Raw genomic sequence first — 25,065 nt, 5'->3', positions numbered from 1 at the left:
TGTTTCCTTGATTGAATTAGCTCTCACACCACCATTTGCGTCTAGAGCCTTTGCATTGAGGGCTATCTGAAAACGGCTGTGGCGCTGAAGTTGCCTGTGAATGTGGAGTTGGTGGCATGTGAAACCCGCATGTGGAGCAGTCGTTTGTGTGGGATGCTCTACCAGGGTCATTCCTAGATAATGCACTCAAAGGGCACTAAGCATAGAGTGTGAAAACTGAGTTTCCTTGAGAGCTGCTTGGAAGCCTGATGGTGTGTGAAGTTAGTGAGCCAAATGGAGTTGTTCTCCCACAAGAACCACTCGGCTGATTCTTCTTCAATATGCCCTTCACCAACATGCAGTGTTTCCTTGATTGAATTAGCTCTCACACCAATATTTGCGTCTAGAGCCTTTGCATTGAGGGCTATCTGAAAACGGCTGTGGCGCTGAAGTTGCCTGTGAATGTGGAGTTGGTGGCATGTGAAACCCGCATGTGGCGCAATCGTTTGTGTGGGATACTCACAAAGCTTCATTTCAGTCCGAGGCACTCAAAGAGCACTAAGCATAGAGTGTGAAAACTGAGTTTCCTTGAGAGCTGCTTGGAAGCCTGATGGTGTGTGAAGTTAGTGAGCCAAATGGAGTTGTTCTCCCACAAGAACCACTCGGCTGATTCTTCTTCAATATGCCCTTCACCAACATGCAGTGTTTCCTTCATTGAATTAGCTCTCACACTAATATTTGCGTCTAGAGCCTTTGCATTGAGGTCTATCTGAAAACGTCTGTGGCGCTGAAGCTGCCTGTGAATGTGGAGTTGGTGGCATGTGAAACCCGCATGTGCAGCATTCGTTTGTGTGGGATGCTGTACCAGGTTCATTCCCACATAATGCACTCAAAGGGCACTAAGCATAGAGTGTGAAAACTGAGTTTCCTTGAGAGCTGCTTGGAAGCCTGATGGTGTGTGAAGTTAGTGAGCCAAATGGAGTTGTTCTCCCACAAGAACCACTCGGCTGATTCTTCTTCAATATGCCCTTCACCAACATGCAGTGTTTCCTTGATTGAATTAGCTCTCACACCAATATTTGCGTCTAGAGCCTTTGCAGTGAGGGCTATTTGAAAACGGCTGTGGCGCTGAAGTTCCCTGTGAATGTGGAGTTGGTGGCATGTGAAACCCGCATGTGGAGCATTCGTTCGTATGGGATGCTCACCAAGCTTCATTTTGTCCTAGGCACTCAAAGGGCACTAAGCATAGAGTGTGAAAACTGAGTTTCCTTGAGAGCTGCTTGGAAGCCTGATGGTGTGTGAAGTTAGTGAGCCAAATGGAGTTGTTCTCCCACAAGAACCACTCGGCTGATTCTTCTTCAATATGCCCTTCACCAACATGCAGTGTTTCCTTGATTGAATTAGCTCTCACGCCAATATTTGCGTCTAGAGCCTTTGCATTGAGGGCTATCTGAAAACGGCTGTGGCGCTGAAGTTGCCTGTGAATGTGGAGTTGGTGGCATGTGAAACCCGCATGTGGAGCATTCGATTGTGTGGGATGACTACCAGGTTCATTCCTAGATAATGCACTCAAAGGGCACTAAGCATAGAGTGTGAAAACTGAGTTTCCTTGAGAGCTGCTTGGAAGCCTGATGGTGTGTGAAGTTAGTGAGCCAAATGGAGTTGTTCTCCCACAAGAACCACTCAGCTGATTCTTCTTCAATATGCCCTTCACCAACATGCAGTGTTTCCTTGATTGAATTAGCTCTCACACCACCATTTGCGTCTGGAGCCTTTGCATTGAGGGCTATCTGAAAACGGCTGTGGCGCTGAAGTTGCCTGTGAATGTGGAGTTGGTGGCATGTGAAACCCGCATTTGGAGCATTCGTTTGTGTGGGATGCTCTACCAGGGTCATTCCTAGATAATGCACTCAAAGGGCACTAAGCATAGAGTGTGAAAACTGAGTTTCCTTGAGAGCTGCTTGGAAGCCTGATGGTGTGTGAAGTTAGTGAGCCAAATGGAGTTGTTCTCCCACAAGAACCACTCGGCTGATTCTTCTTCAATATGCCCTTCACCAACATGCAGTGTTTCCTTGATTGAATTAGCTCTCACACCAATATTTGCGTCTAGAGCCTTTGCATTGAGGGCTATCTGAAAACGGCTGTGGCGCTGAAGTTGCCTGTGAATGTGGAGTTGGTGGCATGTGAAACCCGCATATGGAGCATTCGTTTGTGTGGGATGCTCTACCAGGTTCATTCCTAGATAATGCACTCAAATGGCACTAAGCATAGAGTGTGAAAACTGAGTTTCCTTGAGAGCTGCTTGGAAGCCTGATGGTGTGTGAAGTTAGTGAGCCAAATGGAGTTGTTCTCCCACAAGAACCACTCGGCTGATTCTTCTTCAATATGCCCTTCACCAACATGCAGTGTTTCCTTGATTGAATTAGCTCTCACACCACCACTTGCGTCTAGAGCCTTTGCATTGAGGGCTATCTGAAAACGACTGTGGCGCTGAAGTTGCCTGTGAATGTGGAGTTGGTGGCATGTGAAACCCGCATGTGGAGCATTCGTTTGTGTGGGATGCTCTACCAGGTTCATTCCTAGATAATGCACTCAAAGGGCACTAAGCATAGAGTGTGAAAACTGAGTTTCCTTGAGAGCTGCTTGGTAGCCTGATGGTTTGTGAAGTTAGTAAGCCAAATGGAGTTGTTCTCCCACAAGAACCACTCGGCTGATTCTTCTTCAATATGCCCTTCACCAACATGCAGTGTTTCATTGATTGAATTAGCTCTCACACCAATATTTGCGTCTAGAGCCTTTGCATTGAGGGCTATCTGAAAACGGCTGTGGCGCTGAAGTTGCCTGTGAATGTGGAGTTGGTGGCATGAGAAACCCGCATGTGGAGCATTCCTTTGTGTGGGATGCTCTACCAGGTTCATTCCTAGATAATGCACTCAAAGGGCACTAAGCATAGAGTGTGAAAACTGAGTTTCCTTGAGAGCTGCTTGGAAGCCTGATGGTGTGTGAAGTTAGTGAGCCAAATGGAGTTGTTCTCCCACAAGAACCACTCGGCTGATTCTTCTTCAATATGCCCTTCACCAACATGCAGTGTTTCCTTGATTGAATTAGCTCTCACACCAATATTTGCGTCTAGAGCCTTTGCATTGAGGGCTATCTGAAAACGGCTGTGGCGCTGAAGTTGCCTGTGAATGTGGAGTTGGTGGCATGTGAAACCCGCATGTGGAGCATTCGTTTGTGTGGGATGACTACCAGGTTCATTCCTAGATAATGCACTCAAAGGGCACTAAGCATAGAGTGTGAAAACTGAGTTTCCTTGAGAGCTGCTTGGAAGCCTGATGGTGTGTGAAGTTAGTGAGCCAAATGGAGTTGTTCTCCCACAAGAACCACTCGGCTGATTCTTCTTCAATATGCCCTTCACCAACATGCAGTGTTTCCTTGATTGAATTAGCTCTCACACCACTATTTGCGTCTAGAGCCTTTGCATTGAGGGCTATCTGAAAACGTCTGTGGCGCTGAAGTTGCCTGTGAATGTGGAGTTGGTGGCATGTGAAACCCGCATGTGCAGCATTCGTTTGTGTGGGATGCTCTACCAGGTTCATTCCTAGATAATGCACTCAAATGGCACTAAGCATAGAGTGTGAAAACTGAGTTTCCTTGAGAGCTGCTTGGAAGCCTGATGGTGTGTGAAGTTAGTCAGCCAAATGGAGTTGTTCTCCCACAAGAACCACTCAGCTGATTCTTCTTCAATATGCCCTTCATCAACATGCAGTGTTTCCTTGATTGAATTAGCTCTCACACCACCATTTGCGTCTAGAGCCTTTGCATTGAGGGCTATCTGAAAACGACTGTGGCGCTGAAGTTGCCTGTGAATGTGGAGTTGGTGGCATGTGAAACCCGCATGTGGAGCATTCGTTTGTGTGGGATGCTCTACCAGGTTCATTCCTAGATAATGCACTCAAAGGGCACTAAGCATAGAGTGTGAAAACTGAGTTTCCTTGAGAGCTGCTTGGTAGCCTGATGGTTTGTGAAGTTAGTAAGCCAAATGGAGTTGTTCTCCCACAAGAACCACTCGGCTGATTCTTCTTCAATATGCCCTTCACCAACATGCAGTGTTTCCTTGATTGAATTAGCTCTCACACCACCATTTGCGTCTAGAGCCTTTGCATTGAGGGCTATCTGAAAACGACTGTGGCGCTGAAGTTGCCTGTGAATGTGGAGTTGGTGGCATGTGAAACCCGCATGTGGAGCATTCGTTTGTGTGGGATGCTCTACCAGGTTCATTCCTAGATAATGCACTCAAAGGGCACTAAGCATAGAGTGTGAAAACTGAGTTTCCTTGAGAGCTGCTTGGTAGCCTGATGGTTTGTGAAGTTAGTAAGCCAAATGGAGTTGTTCTCCCACAAGAACCACTCGGCTGATTCTTCTTCAATATGCCCTTCACCAACATGCAGTGTTTCATTGATTGAATTAGCTCTCACACCAATATTTGCGTCTAGAGCCTTTGCATTGAGGGCTATCTGAAAACGGCTGTGGCGCTGAAGTTGCCTGTGAATGTGGAGTTGGTGGCATGAGAAACCCGCATGTGGAGCATTCCTTTGTGTGGGATGCTCTACCAGGTTCATTCCTAGATAATGCACTCAAAGGGCACTAAGCATAGAGTGTGAAAACTGAGTTTCCTTGAGAGCTGCTTGGAAGCCTGATGGTGTGTGAAGTTAGTGAGCCAAATGGAGTTGTTCTCCCACAAGAACCACTCGGCTGATTCTTCTTCAATATGCCCTTCACCAACATGCAGTGTTTCCTTGATTGAATTAGCTCTCACACCAATATTTGCGTCTAGAGCCTTTGCATTGAGGGCTATCTGAAAACGGCTGTGGCGCTGAAGTTGCCTGTGAATGTGGAGTTGGTGGCATGTGAAACCCGCATGTGGAGCATTCGTTTGTGTGGGATGACTACCAGGTTCATTCCTAGATAATGCACTCAAAGGGCACTAAGCATAGAGTGTGAAAACTGAGTTTCCTTGAGAGCTGCTTGGAAGCCTGATGGTGTGTGAAGTTAGTGAGCCAAATGGAGTTGTTCTCCCACAAGAACCACTCGGCTGATTCTTCTTCAATATGCCCTTCACCAACATGCAGTGTTTCCTTGATTGAATTAGCTCTCACACCACTATTTGCGTCTAGAGCCTTTGCATTGAGGGCTATCTGAAAACGTCTGTGGCGCTGAAGTTGCCTGTGAATGTGGAGTTGGTGGCATGTGAAACCCGCATGTGCAGCATTCGTTTGTGTGGGATGCTCTACCAGGTTCATTCCTAGATAATGCACTCAAATGGCACTAAGCATAGAGTGTGAAAACTGAGTTTCCTTGAGAGCTGCTTGGAAGCCTGATGGTGTGTGAAGTTAGTCAGCCAAATGGAGTTGTTCTCCCACAAGAACCACTCAGCTGATTCTTCTTCAATATGCCCTTCATCAACATGCAGTGTTTCCTTGATTGAATTAGCTCTCACACCACCATTTGCGTCTAGAGCCTTTGCATTGAGGGCTATCTGAAAACGACTGTGGCGCTGAAGTTGCCTGTGAATGTGGAGTTGGTGGCATGTGAAACCCGCATGTGGAGCATTCCTTTGTGTGGGATGCTCTACCAGGTTCATTCCTAGATAATGCACTCAAAGGGCACTAAGCATAGAGTGTGAAAACTGAGTTTCCTTGAAAGCTGCTTGGAAGCCTGATGGTGTGTGAAGTTAGTGAGCCAAATGGAGTTGTTCTCCCACAAGAACCACTCAGCTGATTCTTCTTCAATATGCCCTTCACCAACATGCAGTGTTTCCTTGATTGAATTAGCTCTCACACCAATATTTGCGTCTAGAGCCTTTGCATTGAGGGCTATCTGAAAACGGCTGTGGCGCTGAAGTTGCCTGTGAATGTGGAGTTGGTGGCATGTGAAACCCGCATGTGGAGCATTCGTTTGTGTGGGATGACTACCAGGTTCATTCCTAGATAATGCACTCAAAGGGCACTAAGCATAGAGTGTGAAAACTGAGTTTCCTTGAGAGCTGCTTGGAAGCCTGATGGTGTGTGAAGTTAGTGAGCCAAATGGAGTTGTTCTCCCACAAGAACCACTCAGCTGATTCTTCTTCAATATGCCCTTCACCAACATGCAGTGTTTCTTTGATTGAATTAGCTCTCACACCACCATTTGCGTCTAGAGCCTTTGCATTGAGGGCTATCTGAAAACGGCTGTGGCGCTGAAGTTGCCTGTGAATGTGGAGTTGGTGGCATGTGAAACCCGCATTTGGAGCATTCGTTTTTGTGGGATGCTCTACCAGGGTCATTCCTAGATAATGCACTCAAAGGGCACTAAGCATAGAGTGTGAAAACTGAGTTTCCTTGAGAGCTGCTTGGAAGCCTGATGGTGTGTGAAGTTAGTGAGCCAAATGGAGTTGTTCTCCCACAAGAACCACTCGGCTGATTCTTCTTCAATATGCCCTTCACCAACATGCAGTGTTTCCTTGATTGAATTAGCTCTCACGCCAATATTTGCGTCTAGAGCCTTTGCATTGAGGGCTATCTGAAAACGGCTGTGGCGCTGAAGTTGCCTGTGAATGTGGAGTTGGTGGCATGTGAAACCCGCATGTGGAGCATTCGTTTGTGTGGGATGCTCACCAAGCTTCATTTCAGTCCAAGGCACTCAAAGGGCACTAAGCATAGAGTGTGAAAACTGAGTTTCCTTGAGAGCTGCTTGGAAGCCTGATGGTGTGTGAAGTTAGTGAGCCAAATGGAGTTGTTCTCCCACAAGAACCACTCGGCTGATTCTTCTTCAATATGCCCTTCACCAACATGCAGTGTTTCCTTCATTGAATTAGCTCTCACACTAATATTTGCGTCTAGAGCCTTTGAATTGAGGGCTATCTGAAAACGTCTGTGGCGCTGAATTTGCCTGTGAATGTGGAGTTGGTGGCATGAGAAACCCGCATGTGCAGCATTCCTTTGTGTGGGATGCTCACCAAGCTTCATTTCAGTCCTAGGCACTCAAAGGGCACTAAGCATAGAGTGTGAAAACTGAGTTTCCTTGAGAGCTGCTTGGAAGCCTGATGGTGTGTGAAGTTAGTGAGCCAAATGGAGTTGTTCTCCCACAAGAACCACTCGGCTGATTCTTCTTCAATATGCCCTTCACCAACATGCAGTGTTTCCTTCATTGAATTAGCTCTCACACTAATATTTGCGTCTAGAGCCTTTGCATTGAGGTCTATCTGAAAACAGCTGTGGAGCTGAAGTTGCCTGTGAATGTGGAGTTGGTGGCATGAGAAACCCACACGTGGACCATTCGTTCGTGTGGGATGCTCACCAAGCTTCATTTTGTCCTTGGCATTCAAAGGGCACTAAGCATAGAGTGTGAAAACTGAGTTTCCTTGAGAGCTGCTTGGAAGCCTGATGGTGTGTGAAGTTAGTGAGCCAAATGGAGTTGTTCTCCCACAAGAACCACTCGGCTGATTCTTCTTCAATATGCCCTTCACCAACATGCAGTGTTTCCTTGATTGAATTAGCTCTCACACCACTATTTGCGTCTAGAGCCTTTGCATTGAGGGCTATCTGAAAACGTCTGTGGCGCTGAAGTTGCCTGTGAATGTGGAGTTGGTGGCATGTGAAACCCGCATATGGAGCATTCGTTTGTGTGGGATGCTCTACCAGGTTCATTCCTAGATAATGCACTCAAATGGCACTAAGCATAGAGTGTGAAAACTGAGTTTCCTTGAGAGCTGCTTGGAAGCCTGATGGTGTGTGAAGTTAGTCAGCCAAATGGAGTTGTTCTCCCACAAGAACCACTCGGCTGATTCTTCTTCAATATGCCCTTCACCAACATGCAGTGTTTCCTTGATTGAATTAGCTCTCACACCACCATTTGCGTCTAGAGCCTTTGCATTGAGGGCTATCTGAAAACGACTGTGGCGCTGAAGTTGCCTGTGAATGTGGAGTTGGTGGCATGAGAAACCCGCATGTGGAGCATTCCTTTGTGTGGGATGCTCTACCAGGTTCATTCCTAGATAATGCACTCAAAGGGCACTAAGCATAGAGTGTGAAAACTGAGTTTCCTTGAGAGCTGCTTGGTAGCCTGATGGTTTGTGAAGTTAGTAAGCCAAATGGAGTTGTTCTCCCACAAGAACCACTCGGCTGATTCTTCTTCAATATGCCCTTCACCAACATGCTGTGTTTCCTTGATTGAATTAGCTCTCACACCAATATTTGCGTCTAGAGCCTTTGCATTGAGGGCTATCTGAAAACGGCTGTGGCGCTGAAGTTGCCTGTGAATGTGGAGTTGGTGGCATGAGAAACCCGCATGTGGAGCATTCCTTTGTGTGGGATGCTCTACCAGGTTCATTCCTAGAAAATGCACTCAAAGGGCACTAAGCATAGAGTGTGAAAACTGAGTTTCCTTGAGAGCTGCTTGGAAGCCTGATGGTGTGTGAAGTTAGTGAGCCAAATGGAGTTGTTCTCCCACAAGAACCACTCGGCTGATTCTTCTTCAATATGCCCTTCACCAAAATGCAGTGTTTCCTTGATTGAATTAGCTCTCACACCAATATTTGCGTCTAGAGCCTTTGCATTGAGGGCTATCTGAAAACGGCTGTGGCGCTGAAGTTGCCTGTGAATGTGGAGTTGGTGGCATGTGAAACCCGCATGTGGAGCATTCGTTTGTGTGGGATGACTACCAGGTTCATTCCTAGATAATGCACTCAAAGGGCACTAAGCATAGAGTGTGAAAACTGAGTTTCCTTGAGAGCTGCTTGGAAGCCTGATGGTGTGTGAAGTTAGTGAGCCAAATGGAGTTGTTCTCCCACAAGAACCACTCAGCTGATTCTTCTTCAATATGCCCTTCACCAACATGCAGTGTTTCCTTGATTGAATTAGCTCTCACGCCAATATTTGCGTCTAGAGCCTTTGCATTGAGGGCTATCTGAAAACGGCTGTGGCGCTGAAGTTGCCTGTGAATGTGGAGTTGGTGGCATGTGAAACCCGCATGTGGAGCATTCCTTTGTGTGGGATGCTCTACCAGGTTCATTCCTAGATAATGCACTCAAAGGGCACTAAGCATAGAGTGTGAAAACTGAGTTTCCTTGAGAGCTGCTTGGAAGCCTGATGGTGTGTGAAGTTAGTGAGGCAAATGGAGTTGTTCTCCCACAAGAACCACTCACCTGATTCTTATTCAATATGCCCTTCACCAACATGCAGTGTTTCCTTGATTGAATTAGCTCTCACACCAATATTTGCGTCTAGAGCCTTTGCATTGAGGGCTATCTGAAAACGGCTGTGGCGCTGAAGTTGCCTGTGAATGTGGAGTTGGTGGCATGTGAAACCCGCATGTGGAGCATTCGTTTGTGTGGGATGCTCTACCAGGTTCATTCCTAGATAATGCACTCAAAGGGCACTAAGCATAGAGTGTGAAAACTGAGTTTCCTTGAGAGCTGCTTGGAAGCCTGATGGTGTGTGAAGTTAGTGAGCCAAATGGAGTTGTTCTCCCACAAGAACCACTCGGCTGATTCTTCTTCAATATGCCCTTCACCAACATGCAGTGTTTCCTTGATTGAATTAGCTCTCACACCAATATTTGCGTCTAGAGCCTTTGCATTGAGGGCTATGTGAAAACGGCTGTGGTGCTGAAGTTGCCTGTGCATGTGGAGTTGGTGGCATGTGAAACCCGCATGTGGAGCATTCGTTTGTGTGGGATGCTCACCAAGCTTCATTTCAGTCCGAGGCAATCAAAGGGAACTAAGCATAGAGTGTGAAAACTGAGTTTCCTTGAGAGCTGCTTGGAAGCCTGATGGTGTGTGAAGTTAGTGAGCCAAATGGAGTTGTTCTCCCACAAGAACCACTCAGCTGATTCTTCTTCAATATGCCCTTCACCAACATGCAGTGTTTCCTTGATTGAATTAGCTCTCACACCAATATTTGCGTCTAGAGCCTTTGCATTGAGGGCTATCTGAAAACGGCTGTGGCGCTGAAGTTGCCTGTGAATGTGGAGTTGGTGGCATGTGAAACCCGCATGTGGAGCATTCATTTGTGTGGGATGCTCTTCCAGGGTCATTCCTAGATAATGCACTCAAAGGGCACTAAGCATAGAGTGTGAAAACTGAGTTTCCTTGAGAGCTGCTTGGAAGCCTGATGGTGTGTGAAGTTAGTGAGCCATATGGAGTTGTTCTCCCACAAGAACCACTCAGCTGATTCTTATAAATATGCCCTTCACCAACATGCAGTGTTTCCTTGATTGAATTAGCTCTCACACCAATATTTGCGTCTAGAGCCTTTGCATTGAGGGCTATCTGAAAACGGCTGTGGCGCTGAAGTTGCCTGTGAATGTGGAGTTGGTGGCATGTGAAACCCGCATGTGGAGCATTCGTTTGTGTGGGATGCTCTACCCGGGTCATTCCTAGATAATGCACTCAAAGGGCACTAAGCATAGAGTGTGAAAACTGAGTTTCCTTGAGAGCTGCTTGGAAGCCTGATGGTGTGTGAAGTTAGTGAGCCAAATGGAGTTGTTCTCCCACAAGAACCACTCGGCTGATTCTTCTTCAATATGCCCTTCACCAACATGCAGTGTTTCCTTGATTGAATCAGCTCTCACACCACTATTTGCGTCTAGAGCCTTTGCATTGAGGGCTATCTGAAAACGGCTGTGGCGCTGAAGTTGCCTGTGAATGTGGAGTTGGTGGCATGTGAAACCCGCATGTGGAGCATTCGTTTGTGTGGGATGCTCTACCAGGTTCATTCCTAGAAAATGCACTCGATAAGAATGGTCAAAGATGGCCGACTGCAGAGAGCTGGTGTTGGGTGGAGTAAGAAAGGAGGGGAGCCGATCCAGCAGAGAAACAGGCCAGGAGGCGCGAAACTGTAGGGAGAAGAGCGAGAAGGTCACTGGAGTTCACTAAAGCAAGAAGATCTACACAGCGTGAAGGAACAGCCACAAAAAGTAGGAAAGAAAATACAGCACGCCGCGAGAAACCTGGTGAGTCACGATCCCAGGCAGGGGGAAGGCGGCAGAGGCTCAACCACCCCAGGGAAAACAGAGGCGGCTGGAAGGATAGGCACCCACACCGACAGGGGCACCAGTCCCCTGGAAGGCAGGAGCCCCCAGAGGAGGCTACTGGACTGATCATTGGGTGCATTATCCCTGCAGAAGTGGAGGAAAAGCTGGGGAGATTTCCCAGAGGCTTGCCTACCCGCTGCTCAGCGGCTCTGGGAGAGTGCAGAGGGAACAGGAGCAGCACTGTGGGACTGGGGCTCAGAGATCCCCATATCGGCTCCAGCTGTGGACTGGCTGCGGGAGAGTCAGTGGATCCTGTTGCTGGACTCACCCTGAGCCCCAGAGGCTGGGCAACGCTCGACAGGGCCTCACGTCCTGGGCAGAGGAGCGGACTAGTAGGGGCACGTCTCACCTAAAGGGCTCTGTGCCTCTCAGAGATCCGCTTCCATCCTTGAGAGAGTGCAGCTGAGGAAGTGGCTTCTTCAGGGCGGAGTCCCCAGCTGGGCTCAGCTAGAGAGGCCAGACCAGAGCGGGAGCGGGCTCAGCTGAACTGGCCGGACAGGTTTTCCCAGCAGGAGCCCGCTCGGAAAGACCTGCCTGTGGTGTTGCAGCCCTCGGTGGAGCAGCACTTCCGAGTTTGGCACTGGGGCCGCGGAGATCTCCAGCCCAGCACAGGCCGGGGTTGGGGATTTTAGGCTCCGAGCAGCAGGAGCCCTTGCTGTGCTAACCTCAAGCCCTGAAGGAGAGTCTCGGCTCAGCACTGAGGCAGAGACCCCCGCTGTATTAGCCTTGTGACCCAAAGCCCAGGCGCGGCTCGGCAGAGTGAATCTGTAGGGCACTGCCTTTGAGAGGGAGCCACAGGGGAAGGGGCCTGGCACTAGGGCTGGCCCACAAAGCCTCCTGACCCAACTCGGGGCTGTGATCTACAGACCCTGAAAGCAGCTGGTGACTCAGGCAGTAAGCCCTGCTGGGCTCAGCCGGAGACCCCAAACCAGAGCCGGCTCAGCTGAATCACCGCTAAAATCTCAAAACAACAAGAAGTAAAAACACAATGAGGAGAAGTATCAGAAAAAGCAATGACCCAGAGGAAAAATCAAGCACTCCCTCCCAATACAACCAAAAACTAATCCCAATATCTGAGATGCAAGATGAAGACATAGAGGAACTATCAGATAAGGACTTTAAGAAGCTAATGATGAAATTCGTCAGAGAGAGTGAAAAGCGCTGGGAAGAGTCTAAGGCATTCGAAAACCATATCACTGCAGAAATAAATCAAGTCAAAAAGGGAATCCTTGATATAGAGAACAAAATTGAAAGCCTAACCAACAGAATGAACACAGCAGAAGACAGAATATCAGAATTGGAAGACAATCAGAATGAAAGGCAGCAGCTCATCAAACAGATGGAGACAAATCTAGAGAAAGCCAATAGGTCCATACAGGAAATGAAAGACAACCTCAAAAAATCAAATATTAGAATAATAGGCCTTCCCGAAGGAGTGGAAAAGGAGACAGGCTTGCAACGAGTGCTCAATGAGATAATACAGGAGAACTTCCAGAATACTGGAAATATAAATCTAGCACAAATCCAGGAAGGACAAAGAACCCCCAGTAGATACGACCCAAACAAATTGTCTCCCAGACATGTGGTCCTCAAGCTACCTTCAAGTGAATACAAGGAAACCATTCTAAGACAAGTAAGAAAAAAGGATAAGATTACTTTCAGGGGAAGGGAAATCAGGATCACAGCCGACCTATCAGAAGAAACGCTCCAAGCAAGGAGAGAATGGGGTAAAACCTATCAAATCCTGAAACAAAACAACTGCCAACCAAGAATAATGTACCCAGCAAAGCTCTCATTTATATTTGAGAATGAAATCAAATACTTCAACAGTAAAGAGAAACTCGAAGAATACATCAACACGAAACCAGCTCTGGAAAATCTCCTCAGGAAGGTGCTAAACCCAGAAAGAAAAAATACAAACCAAAATCAAAGATGGCAAATGGGAAGACCTCCCCACTAAAATCCATACAAGAAAAGTCAACCAATCAAAAACTCTAATAGTCGCAAATACACACTTGCACACTTACACTCATGGCAGCCCAAAACCAATTCCTCTCAATATTATCTCTAAACACAAATGGCTTAAACTCACCAATCAAAAGGCATAGATTAACGGAATGGATCATCAAACAGCACCCAACTATATGTTGCCTACAAGAGACACATCTAACCAGAAAATCCTGTAAGAAATTTAAAGTGAAAGGATGGAAAAAGACATTTCATGCCAATGGACGAGAAAAAAAGGCTGGTGTAGCTGTTCTAATCTCAGATGACCTAGACTTCAAGCTGACAGACATCAAAAAGGACAGAGAAGGACATTATATATTGGTGAAGGGACTGATCCATCAAGAAGTAATTACAATCGTGAACATATATGCACCTAATTCCAATGCGCCTAGCTTCGTGAAGCAACTACTTACAGACTTAAGGGGAGACATAGATACACACACAATAATAGTGGGCGATCTTAACACCCCGCTAACAACTATAGACAGATCAACAAAACAAAAACTCAACAAAGAAACAACAGAGCTCGTACAAACATTAGAACAACTGGACTTGGTAGACATTTATAGAATTTTTTATCCTAAGACCACAGATTATACATTTTTTTCAGCAGTACATGGCACCTTCTCCAGGATCGACCACATGATAGGACACAAAGCAAATCTAAATAACTTCAAAAAGATAGAAATCATACCATGTACCCTCTCAGACCACCACGGAATGAAACTGGAAATCAGCAATTCAAAATGCCCAAGGAAATATAGAAACTCTTGGAGGTTGAACAATATGCTATTGAACGAACAATGGGTCAGGGAAGAAATTAAAGATGAGATCAAAAAATTTATGGGAACCAATGAAAACTCTGATACAACATTCCAAAACTTGTGGGACACTGCCAAAGCAGTGCTACGGGGTAAACTCATCGCAATTGGAGCTCATGTCAAGGCCCAAGAGAGGCGCCAAATACAGGAACTAACCACACACCTCCAGGAATTGGAAAAGCAGCAGCAGATGAGCCCCACACACAACAGGAAACAAGAAATCATCAAAACAAGGGAGGAAATCAACCAGATAGAAATAAAAAAAACCATACACAAAATCAACAAATCAAAAAGCTGGTTTTTTGAAAAGATAAACAAAATAGACACCCCGCTGGCCCGACTGACAAAGAAAAAACAAGAGAAAGCAAGAATTAACAACATCAAAGATGAAAAAGGCAACATAACAACAGACATTACAACCATTAAGAACATAATCAGAAATTACTACAAAGCACTGTACTCCAACAAATCAGAAGACCACCAAGAAATGGAAAAGTTCTTAGACTCACACAACCTGCCAAAACTTAGCCCAGAGGCAACAATCAACCTGAACAAACCCATAACTGAAGCAGAGATTGAATCAGTGATTAAAGACCTCCCAACAAAGAAAAGCCCAGGCCCAGACGGCTTCACTCCAGAATTCTACAAAACATTCCGAACAGAACTAACCCCAATCCTCTACAAACTCTTCAAAACAATAGAAAAGGAAGCAACCCTTCCAAACTCATTCTATGAAGCCAACATTACCTTAATCCCAAAACCGGGCAGAGATCCTACAGAGAAGGAAAACTACAGACCTATCTCTTTGATGAACATTGATGCTAAGATTCTCAACAAAATCCTAGCCAACAGAATTCAAAAACACATCAGACAGATCATTCATCCAGATCAAGTAGGATTCATCCCTGGAATGCAGGGATGGTTCAACATTCGGAAATCCATAAATGTGATACACCACATCCAAAAACTGAAAAACAAGAATCACATGATAGTATCAATAGATGCAGAAAAAGCTTTCGACAAAATCCAGCACAACTTCCTGCTAAAGACCCTAACCAAGGTAGGCATAGATGGAAAAATCCACAACATAATCAAAGCAATATATGAAAAACCCAATGCCAGCATCATACTGAATGGAGAAAAACTGGAACCCTTCCCACTGAGATCTGGAACAAGACAGGGATGTCCACTTTCTCCGCTGCTATTCAACATAGTTCTAGAGGTACTCGCTGAGGCCATAAGACAAGAAAAAGAAATCAAAGGAATCCAAATGGGAAATGAAGAAGTCAAGCTTTCACTATATGCAGATGACATGATTCTTTATATGGAAGAGCCAAAAGGCTCAACACAGAGACTACTAGAACTTATACGAGAGTTCGGTAGAGTGGCAGGGTACAAAATTAATGAACAAAAATCAACAGCCATAGTGTATGCTAACAGCCCCAAGTTGGAAAAAGATCTAACCAGCAAGATACCATTCAAAGTAACAAAGGAAAGCATGAAGTATCTGGGAATTAACCTAACCAAAAATGTTGGAGACCTATTTGAGGAAAACTACAAACTACTTAAAAAAGAAATTGAACAAGATCTAGAAAGATGGAGTAACATCCCATGCTCCTGGATAGGTAAAATCAATATCATTAAAATGTCTATACTGCCAAAGGCAATATATACATTCAACGCAATCCCAATCAAATTGCCCAAAACATTCTTCACAGATCTGGAAACAATGATTCAAAGGTTCATCTGGAAACACAAAAAACCACGAATAGCTAGAACCATTCTCAAGAACAGGAAGTTAGCAGGGGGAATCACAGTCCCAGACCTCTGGACATACTATAGGGCAGTGGTTATCAAAACAGCCTGGTACTGGCAAAAAATAGAGAAGAAGATCAATGGAGCAGAATAGAAACACCAGATGGGAACCCACACAAATACAGCCAAATAATCTTTGACAAAAAGACAAACGACAACCCAGGCAAATGGGAAGGTCTGTTCAATAAATGCTGTTGGGACAACTGGTTGATAGCCTGCAGAAACAAAAAGATAGACCCACATCTCTCACCATATACTAAGATCAAATCCAAATGGATAAAAGATTTAAACCTACATCCAGAAACCTTCAAACTTTTGGAAGAAAATGTTGGAAACACACTGGAACACTTAGGGGTAGGCCCTCACTTCCTAAAAAAGACTCCAGATGCAGTAGAAATCAAGACCAAAATAAACAAGTGGGACCTCATCAAACTAAGAAGCTTCTGTACAGCTAGAGAAACAATCAACAAAGTAAAAAGGCAACCCACAGAATGGGAGAAGATCTTCGCACACGACTTAGGTGATAGAGGGCTGATCTCCAGAATATACAAAGAGCTACAAAACAACCAAAATGTCAAAACAAACAAGCCACTCAAGAAATGGGCACGGGAAATGGGCAAACACTTCACAAAGGAACAAACCCAAATGGCAAATAAACATATGAAAAAATGCTCAAGTTCCCTGGCAATAAGGGAAATCCAAATTAAAACATCAATGAGGTACCACCTGACGCCAGTAAGACTGGCCCACATGAATAAGAGCACCAACAACACTTGTTGGCGAGGTTGCGGGGAAAAGGGAACCCTACTCCACTGCTGGTGGGGCTGCAGGCTGGTACAGCCTCTATGGAAATCAGTATGGAGAACATTCAAACAACTCAAATACAACATACCGTATGACCCAGCAATAGCACTCCTAGGAATATATCCAGAACACTTGTTTTATGAGAAACCAACATGCACTCCTATGTTCATAGCAGCACAATCAGTAATTGCAAAAACATGGAAGCAGCCAAAATGCCCATCAACAGAGGATTGGATAAGAAAGCTATGGTTCATCTACTCCATGGAATACTACTCAGCAATTAAAAAAAACAAAATGCAGTTCTTTGTGGCCAAATGGGCCAAACTGGAAACCATAATGCTAAGGGAAATGAGCCAATCCCAAAAGGTTAAATACCACATGTTTGCCTTAATTTGATATGATGTTATGTATAACAAGTTATGTTATGAATGTTATATGTTGTGTATAAACCAAAATTGAAATGTCAATGAGGTGGTCACAGAAGGTGGATAAGAAATCGCATTTACTTTTACCATATTGGTTACTCATTACTATGTCAATTAATTCCATAATGATGTAAATTTTTGCTGATGGTATGTTGGAGCTTTTAATTAATCGGGATGATACTCTGCTGGCTCTGTCTTCAGACCAGAGAGGGTATACCTAAGAAGCCGTTGAACTTGACTAGACAATAAGATGCTGGACTCTATGTTTGGTATATGCTTGCAATGGGGGAATCTCAACTGAACTTGAACTGTGGTTATGCAACAAGGTGGAGGAATCCACCATGGTGGGAGGGTTTGGGGAGGGGTGGGGAGAATCCCAGTACCTATGAAACTGTGTCACAAGATACAATGTAATTAATGAATTTAAAATAAAATAAAAAAAAAAAAGAAAAAAAAGAAAATGCACTCAAAGGGCACTAAGCATAGAGTGTGAAAACTGAGTTTCCTTGAGAGCTGCTTGGAAGCCTGATGGTGTGTGAAGTTAGTGAGCCAAATGGAGTTGTTCTCCCACAAGAACCACTCGGCTGATTCTTCTTCAATATGCCCTTCACCAACATGCAGTGTTTCCTTGATTGAATTAGCTCTCACACCAATATTTGCGTCTAGAGCCTTTGCAGTGAGGGCTATCTGAAAACGGCTGTGGCGCTGAAGTTGCCTGTGAATGTGGAGTTGGTGGCATGTGAAACCCGCATGTGGAGCATTCGTTTGTGTGGGATGCTCTACCAGGTTCATTCCTAGATAATGCACTCAAAGGGCACTAAGCATAGAGTGAAAACTGAGTTTCCTTGAGAGCTGCTTGGAAGCCTGATGGTGTGTGAAGTTAGTGAGCCAAATGGAGTTGTTCTCCCACAAGAACCACTCAGCTGATTCTTCTTCAATATGCCCTTCACCAACATGCAGTGTTTCCTTGATTGAATTAGCTCTCATACCAATATTTGCGTCTAGAGCCTTTGCATTGAGGGCTATCTGAAAACGGCTGTGGCGCTGAAGTTGCCTGTGAATGTGGAGTTGGTGGCATGTGAAACCCGCATGTGGAGCATTCGTTTGTGTGGGATGCTCTACCAGGGTCATTCCTAGATAATGCACTCAAAGGGCACTAAGCATAGAGTGTGAAAACTGAGTTTCCTTGAGAGCTGCTTGGAAGCCTGATGGTGTGTGAAGTTAGTGAGCCAAATGGAGTTGTTCTCCCACAAGAACCACTCGGCTGATTCTTATAAATATGCCCTTCACCAACATGCAGTGTTTCCTTGATTGAATTAGCTCTCACACCAATATTTGCGTCTAGAGCCTTTGCATTGAGGGCTATCTGAAAACGGCTGTGGCGCTGAAGTTGCCTGTGAATGTGGAGTTGGTGGCATGTGAAACCCGCATGTGGAGCATTCGTTTGTGTGGTATGCTCTACCAGGTTTATTCCTAGAAAATGCACTCAAAGGGCACTAAGCATAGAGTGTGAAAACTGAGTTTCCTTGAGAGCTGCTTGGAAGCCTGATGGTGTGTGAAGTTAGTCAGCCAAATGGAGTTGTTCTCCCACAAGAACCACTCAGCTGATTCTTCTTCAATATGCCCTTCACCAACATGCAGTGTTTCCTTGATTGAATTAGCTCTCACACCAATATTTGCGTCTAGAGCCTTTGCTTTGAGGGCTATCTGAAAACGGCTGTGGCGCTGAAGTTGCCTGTGAATGTGGAGTTGGTGGCATGTGAAACCCGCATTTGGAGCATTCGTTTGTGTGGGATGCTCTACCAGGTTCATTCCTAGATAATGCACTCAAAGGGCACTAAGCATAGAGTGTGAAAACTGAGTTTCCTTGAGAGCTGCTTGGAAGCCTGATGGTGTGTGAAGTTAGTGAGCCAAATGGAGTTGTTCTCCCACAAGAACCACTCGGCTGATTCTTCTTCAATATGCCCTTCACCAACATTCAGTGTTTCCTTGATTAAATTAGCTCTCACACCACTATTTGTGTCTAGACCCTTTGCATTGAGGGCTATCTGAAAATGGCTGTGGCGCTGAAGTTGCCTGTGAATGTGGAGTTGGTGGCATGTGAAACCCGCATGTGGAGCATTGGTTTGTGTGGGATGCTCACCACGCTTCATTTCAGACCTAGGCACTCAAAGGGCACTAAGCATAGAGTGTGAAAACTGAGTTTCCTTGAGAGCTGCCTGGAAGCCTGATGATGTGTGAAGTTAGTGAGCCAAATGGAGTTGTTCTCCCACAAGAACCACTCATCTGAGTCTTCTTCAATATGCCCTTCACCAACATGCAGTGTTTCCTTGATTGAATTAGCTCTCACACCAATATTTGCGTCTAGAGCCTTTGCATTGAGGGCTATCTGAAACAGTCTGTGGCGCTGAAGTTGTCTGTGAATGTGGAGTTGGTGGCATGTGAAACCCGCATGTGGAGCATTCGTTTGTGTGGGATGCTCACCAAGCTTCATTTCAGTCCTAGGCACTCAAAGGGCATTAAGCATAGAGTGCGAAAACTGAATTTCCTTGAGGGCTGCATGGAAGCCTGATGGTGTGTGAAGTTATTCAGCCAAATGGAGTTGTTCTCCCACAAGACACACACGGCTGATTCTTCTTCAATATGCCCTTCACCAACATGCAGTGTTTCCTTGATTGAATTAGCTCTCACACCAATATTTGTGTCTAGAGCCTTTGCGTTGAGGGCTATTTGCAAATGGCTTGGCGCTGAAGTTGTCTGTGAATGTGGAGTTGGTGGCATGTGAAACCCGCATGTGGAGCATTGGTTTGTGAGGGTTGCTCTACCAGGTTCATTCCTAGATAATGCACTCAAAGGGCACTAAGCATAGAGTGTGAAAACTGAGTTTCCTTGAGAGCTGCTTGGAAGCCTGATGGTGTGTGAAGTTAGTGAGCCAAATGGAGTTGTTCTCCCACAAGAGCCACTCGGCTGATTCTTCTTCAATATGCCCTTCACCAACATGCAATGTTTCCTTGATTGAATTAGCTCTCACACCACTATTTGCGTCTAGAGCCTTTGCATTGAGGGCTACCCGAAAACGGCTTAGGCGCTGAAGTTGTCTGTGAATGTGGAGTTGGTGGCATGTGAAACCCGCATGTGGAGCATTGGTTTGTGTTTGATGCTCATCAAGCTTCATTTCAGTCCTTGGCTCTCAAATTGCATTTAGCATAGAGTGTGAAAACTGAGTTTCCTTGAGAGTTGCTTGGAAGCCTGATGGGGTGTGAGCTTAGTGAGCCAAATGGAGTTGTTCTCCCACAAGAACCACTCGGCTGATTCTTCTTCAATATGCCCTTCACCAACATGCAGTGTTTCCTTGATTGAATTAGCTCTCACACCAATATTTGCGTCTAGAGCCTTTGCATTGAGGGCTACCTGAAAACGGCTTTGGCGCTGAAGTTGTCTGTGAATGTGGAGTTGGTCGCATGTGAAACCCGCATGTGGAGCATATGTTGGTTGGGATGCTCTAAGAGGTTCATTCCTAGATAATGCACTTTAAGCGCATTAAGCATAGAGTGTGAAAAGTGAGTTTCCTTGAGAGCTGCTTGGAAGCCTGATGGTGTGTGAAGTTAGTGAGCCAAATGGAGTTGTTCTCCCACAAGACCCACACGGCTGATTCTTCTTCAATATGCCCTTCACCAACATGCAGTGTTTCCTTGATTGAATTAGCTCTCACACCAATATTTGTGTCTAGAGCCTTTGCGTTGAGGGCTATTTGCAAATGGCTTGGCGCTGAAGTTGTCTGTGAATGTGGAGTTGGTGGCATGTGAAACCCGCATGTGGAGCATTGGTTTGTGTTTGATGCTCATCAAGCTTCATTTCAGTCCTTGGCTCTCAAATTGCATTTAGCATAGAGTGTGAAAACTGAGTTTCCTTGAGAGCTGCTTGGAAGCCTGATGGGGTGTGAGCTTAGTGAGCCAAATGGAGTTGTTCTCCCACAAGAACCACTCGGGTGACTTTTTTTCAATATGCCCTTCACCAACATGCAGTGTTTCATTGATTGAATTAGTTCTCATGCCAATATTTGCGTCTAGAGCCTTTGCATTGAGGGCTATCTGAAAACGGCTGTGGCGCTGAAGTTTCCTGTGAATGTGGAGTTGGTGGCATGTGAAACCCGCATGTGGAACATTAATTTGTGTTTTATGCTAACCAAACTTAACTTCAATGCTAGGCCCTCAATGGGCATTAAGCATAGAGTTTGAAAACTGAGTTTACTTGAGAGCTACTTGGTAGCCTGATGGTGTGTGAAGTTAGTGAGCCAAATGGAGTTGTTCTCCCACAAGAACCACTCATCTGATTCTTCTTCAATATGCCCTTCACCAACATGCAGTGTTTCCTTGATTGAATTACTCTCACACCAATATTTGCGTCTAGAGCCTTTGCATTGAGGGCTATCTGAAAACGGCTTTGGCGCTGAAGTTGTCTGTGAATGTGGAGTTGGTCGCATGTGAAACCCGCATGTGGAGCATATGTTGGTTGGGATGCTCTAAGAGGTTCATTCCTAGATAATGCACTTTAAGCGCATTAAGCATAGAGTGTGAAAAGTGAGTTTCCTTGAGAGCTGCTTGGAAGCCTGATGGTGTGTGAAGTTAGTGAGCCAAATGGAGTTGTTCTCCCACAAGATTCACACGGCTCATTTTTCTTCAATATGCCCTTCACCAACATGCAGTGTTTCCTTGATTGAATTAGCTCTCACACCAATATTTGTGTCTAGAGCCTTTGCATTGAGGGCTATATGAAAACGGCTTTGGCGCTGGAGTTGTCTGTGAATGTGGAGTTGGTGGCATGTGAAACCCGCATGTGGAATATTGCATTGTGTGGGATGCTCACCAAGCTTCATTTCAGTCCGAGGCACTCAAAGGGCACTAAGCATAGAGTGTGAAAACTGAGTTTCCTTGAGAGCTGCTTGGAAGCCTGATGGTGTGTGAAGTTAGTGAGCCAAACGGAGTTGTTCTCCCACAAGAGCCACTCGGCTGATTCTTCTTCAATATGCCCTTCACCAACATGCAGTGTTTCCTTGATTGAATTAGCTCTCACACCAATATTTGCCTCTAGAGCCTTTGCATTGAGGGCTATCTGAAAACGGCTGTGGCGCTGAAGTTGCCTGTGAATGTGGAGTTGGTGGCATGAGAAACCCGCATGTGGAGCATTCCTTTGTGTGGGATGCTCTACCAGGTTCATTCCTAGAAATTGCAATCAAAGGGCATTAAGCATAGAGTGTGAAAACTGAGTTTCCTTGAGAGCTGCTTGGAAGCATGATGGTGTGTGAAGTTAGTGAGCCAAATGGAGTTGTTCTCCCACAAGAACCACTCGGCTCATTCTTCTTCAATATGCCCTTCACCAACATGCAGTGTTTCTTTGATTGAATTAGCTCTCACACCACTATTTGCCTCTAGAGCCTTTGCATTCAGGGCTATCTGAAAACGGCTTTGGCGCTGGAGTTGTCTGTGAATGTGGAGTTGGTGGCATGTGAAACCCGCATGTGGAATATTGCATTGTGTGGGATGCTCACCAAGCTTCATTTCAGTCCTCTGCACTCAAAGGGCGTTAAGCATAGAGTGAAAACTGAGTTTCCTTGAGAGCTGCTTGGAAGCCTGATGGTGTGTGACGTTAGTGAGCCAAATGGAGTTGTTCTCCCACAAGAACCACTCGGCTGATTCTTCTTCAATATGCCCTTCACCAACATGCAGTGTTTCCTTGATTGAATTAGCTCTCACACCAATATTTGCGTCTAGAGCCTTTGCATTGAGGGCTATCTGAAAACGGCTTTGGCGCTGAAGTTGTCTGTGAATGTGGAGTTGGTGGCATGTGAAACCCGCATGTGGAGCATTGGTTTATGTGGGAGGCTCACCAAGCTTCATTTCAGTCCTAGTCACTCAAAGGGCACTAAGCATAGAGTGTGAAAACTGAGTTTCCTTCAGGGCTGCATGGAAGCCTGATGGTGTGTGAAGTTAGTGAGCCAAACGGAGTTGTCCTCCCACAAGAACCACTCGGCTGATTCTTATTCAATATGCCCTTCACCAACATGCAGTGTTTCCTTGATTGAATTAGCTCTCACACCAATATTTGCTTCTAGAGCCTTTGCATTGAGGGCTATCTGAAAACGGCTTTGGCGCTGAAGTTGCCTGTGAATGTGGAGTTGGTGGCATGTGAAACCCGCATGTGGAGCATTCGTTTGTGTGGGATGCTCTAAGAGGTTCATTCCTAGATAATGCACTCAAAGGGCACTAAGCATAGAGTGTGAAAACTGAGTTTCCTTGAGAGCTGCTTGGAAGCCTGATGGTGTGTGACTTTAGTGAGCCAAATGGAGTTGTTCTCCCACAAGAACCACTCGGCTGATTCTTCTTCCATATGCCCTTCAGCAACATGCCTTGTTGCCTGTGTAATCATTGACAAGAGCCACCTCAACCCCTGTCCTAGCTTTCATGCCCTCCCGTTGGTGTGGTAACCCAAGAGAGAGGAGCTCACTTTTTCCCTCCCAGGCCACTCCCCCTCCTGAATTATCTAGTGTCCAGGTGTTTCTGTGGTTTAACTTTATAGAACTAGCCCACAGTGCCAGCTTTTGCCAGCTAATACTTCGGCCAAGCCCCAATAACCCTCACCCACTCTAATTGTAGATTGCACCAGTCGGAACACCTGGCCCAGCCTTGGTCTTCCCTGATCCAGTCCACATGAGGTGCACAGGTGCAGTAGCCCTGCGTGTTCTGGTCTGACCCCATCCCTGCTCATGCTCTCCAGTGGACGTAGCTGTTCAGCAAGTGGACCGCCCATTGTTCCCTTGCAGTTCAGCCCCCTCCCTTCCTGTCTCTCACATGTGCTGGTTGGGTGCTGCAGTCATGTCTGACACAGGCAACCTCACCTTGGCATTCTGCACCGTGAACAGTTTTTGTCGCGACCAAACCTGGCTCCACTCACACTCTGTTGCAGTGTTCAGATTTGCCAGTGGGTGACATGAACTAATTCAGTCTGGTCCACTCCCGACCCTTGCCAAATGTATGACAGTGGGACACTTTCCATGACCTCTTGGCTGTATCCTCCCATGCTTCTTGTGCTTACCCACAGGGTCTGTGTCCTGCAAGAGGAGTTGCCCAGGCTCCTCCATCAGAATGCCTCCAAGTGCCAGATTTCACACATACCAGTGGGTCCATTAGCCAGCAGTACTCAGCTCACCCCCTGTCCTAGCAGGAACAGTGGCCTCTTCTAACTGGCCTTCAACCCATTCTGGCTCTTGCTTATGGATGCTTCAGCCCAGCCACAGTGCATCCATACCCACATATAGTTCATATATGGCTCAGTTGGGGTTGAGACCTAGCCTAGTCCTTCCCACATCTACCCTGGTCCTCCAGAACACTAGAAGGTGTTGCAGTCTGGCCTGGCCTGGTGTGTTGTGTCCCAGTCAACACTTATGCCAAGGGAGACTACAACTGTATCCTGACCAGAATGCAGCCCCATTCCAGCTCGTGTGCTCCTTTGGTGGGAGCCTCCACCCAGCTAGGGTGTCCCCTTAGTCCCCCGACTGGGCCTGCTCCCAGCCATAGATCACACACATGCCAGTGGTTGCTCTGACTCAGCTTGACACAACATGTCACTTGTCGCGACCCCTGTCCTAGACATTGTAGCTCAGCATCCGTGGCTCATGCAGACCAGTTGGTGCAAAAACCTAGCTGGGCCTGTCCTGTGGTCCATCCTGGTTTCCAATCTTATTTCTGGGCTAGGGTTTGCTCAGTGCTGCCTGGTGTACCTGTTCCATCGCCTTTTCATACACTGACAAGCCATTGGTGCAACTTTGCCCAGCCTGTCTGCCCCCCAGGTCCAGACCACCTGTTCACCAGTGGGAGCTATAACCACCAGGGGACCTTCCCGGGTTTCTGCCCCTGAGTCCTCCCCAGATCCAGTTCTCCTAGATGCCTTCAGGCTTTAGGCCAGTGCCTGGCGCAGTCAGGCCCTCCCATTGGCCCTGTCTGAGCTGGTAAAGGTTGCAGTCTGGTCCAGCCCACACCCCACACCCCACTCAGGATGCACACTCAGATGCCACTGCTCCTTTTATGAGCATTCCCCTTCAAACCTTCAGGTCTCAGTCCCACTCTTATGCTAAAGTTACATGT

Source organism: Ochotona princeps, unplaced genomic scaffold (genome assembly GCF_030435755.1).
Source record: "Ochotona princeps isolate mOchPri1 unplaced genomic scaffold, mOchPri1.hap1 HAP1_SCAFFOLD_100, whole genome shotgun sequence".
Taxonomy (NCBI): domain Eukaryota; kingdom Metazoa; phylum Chordata; class Mammalia; order Lagomorpha; family Ochotonidae; genus Ochotona; species Ochotona princeps.
The sequence above is the reverse complement of the archived record's forward strand: the minus strand, read 5'-3'. Positions refer to the sequence as shown.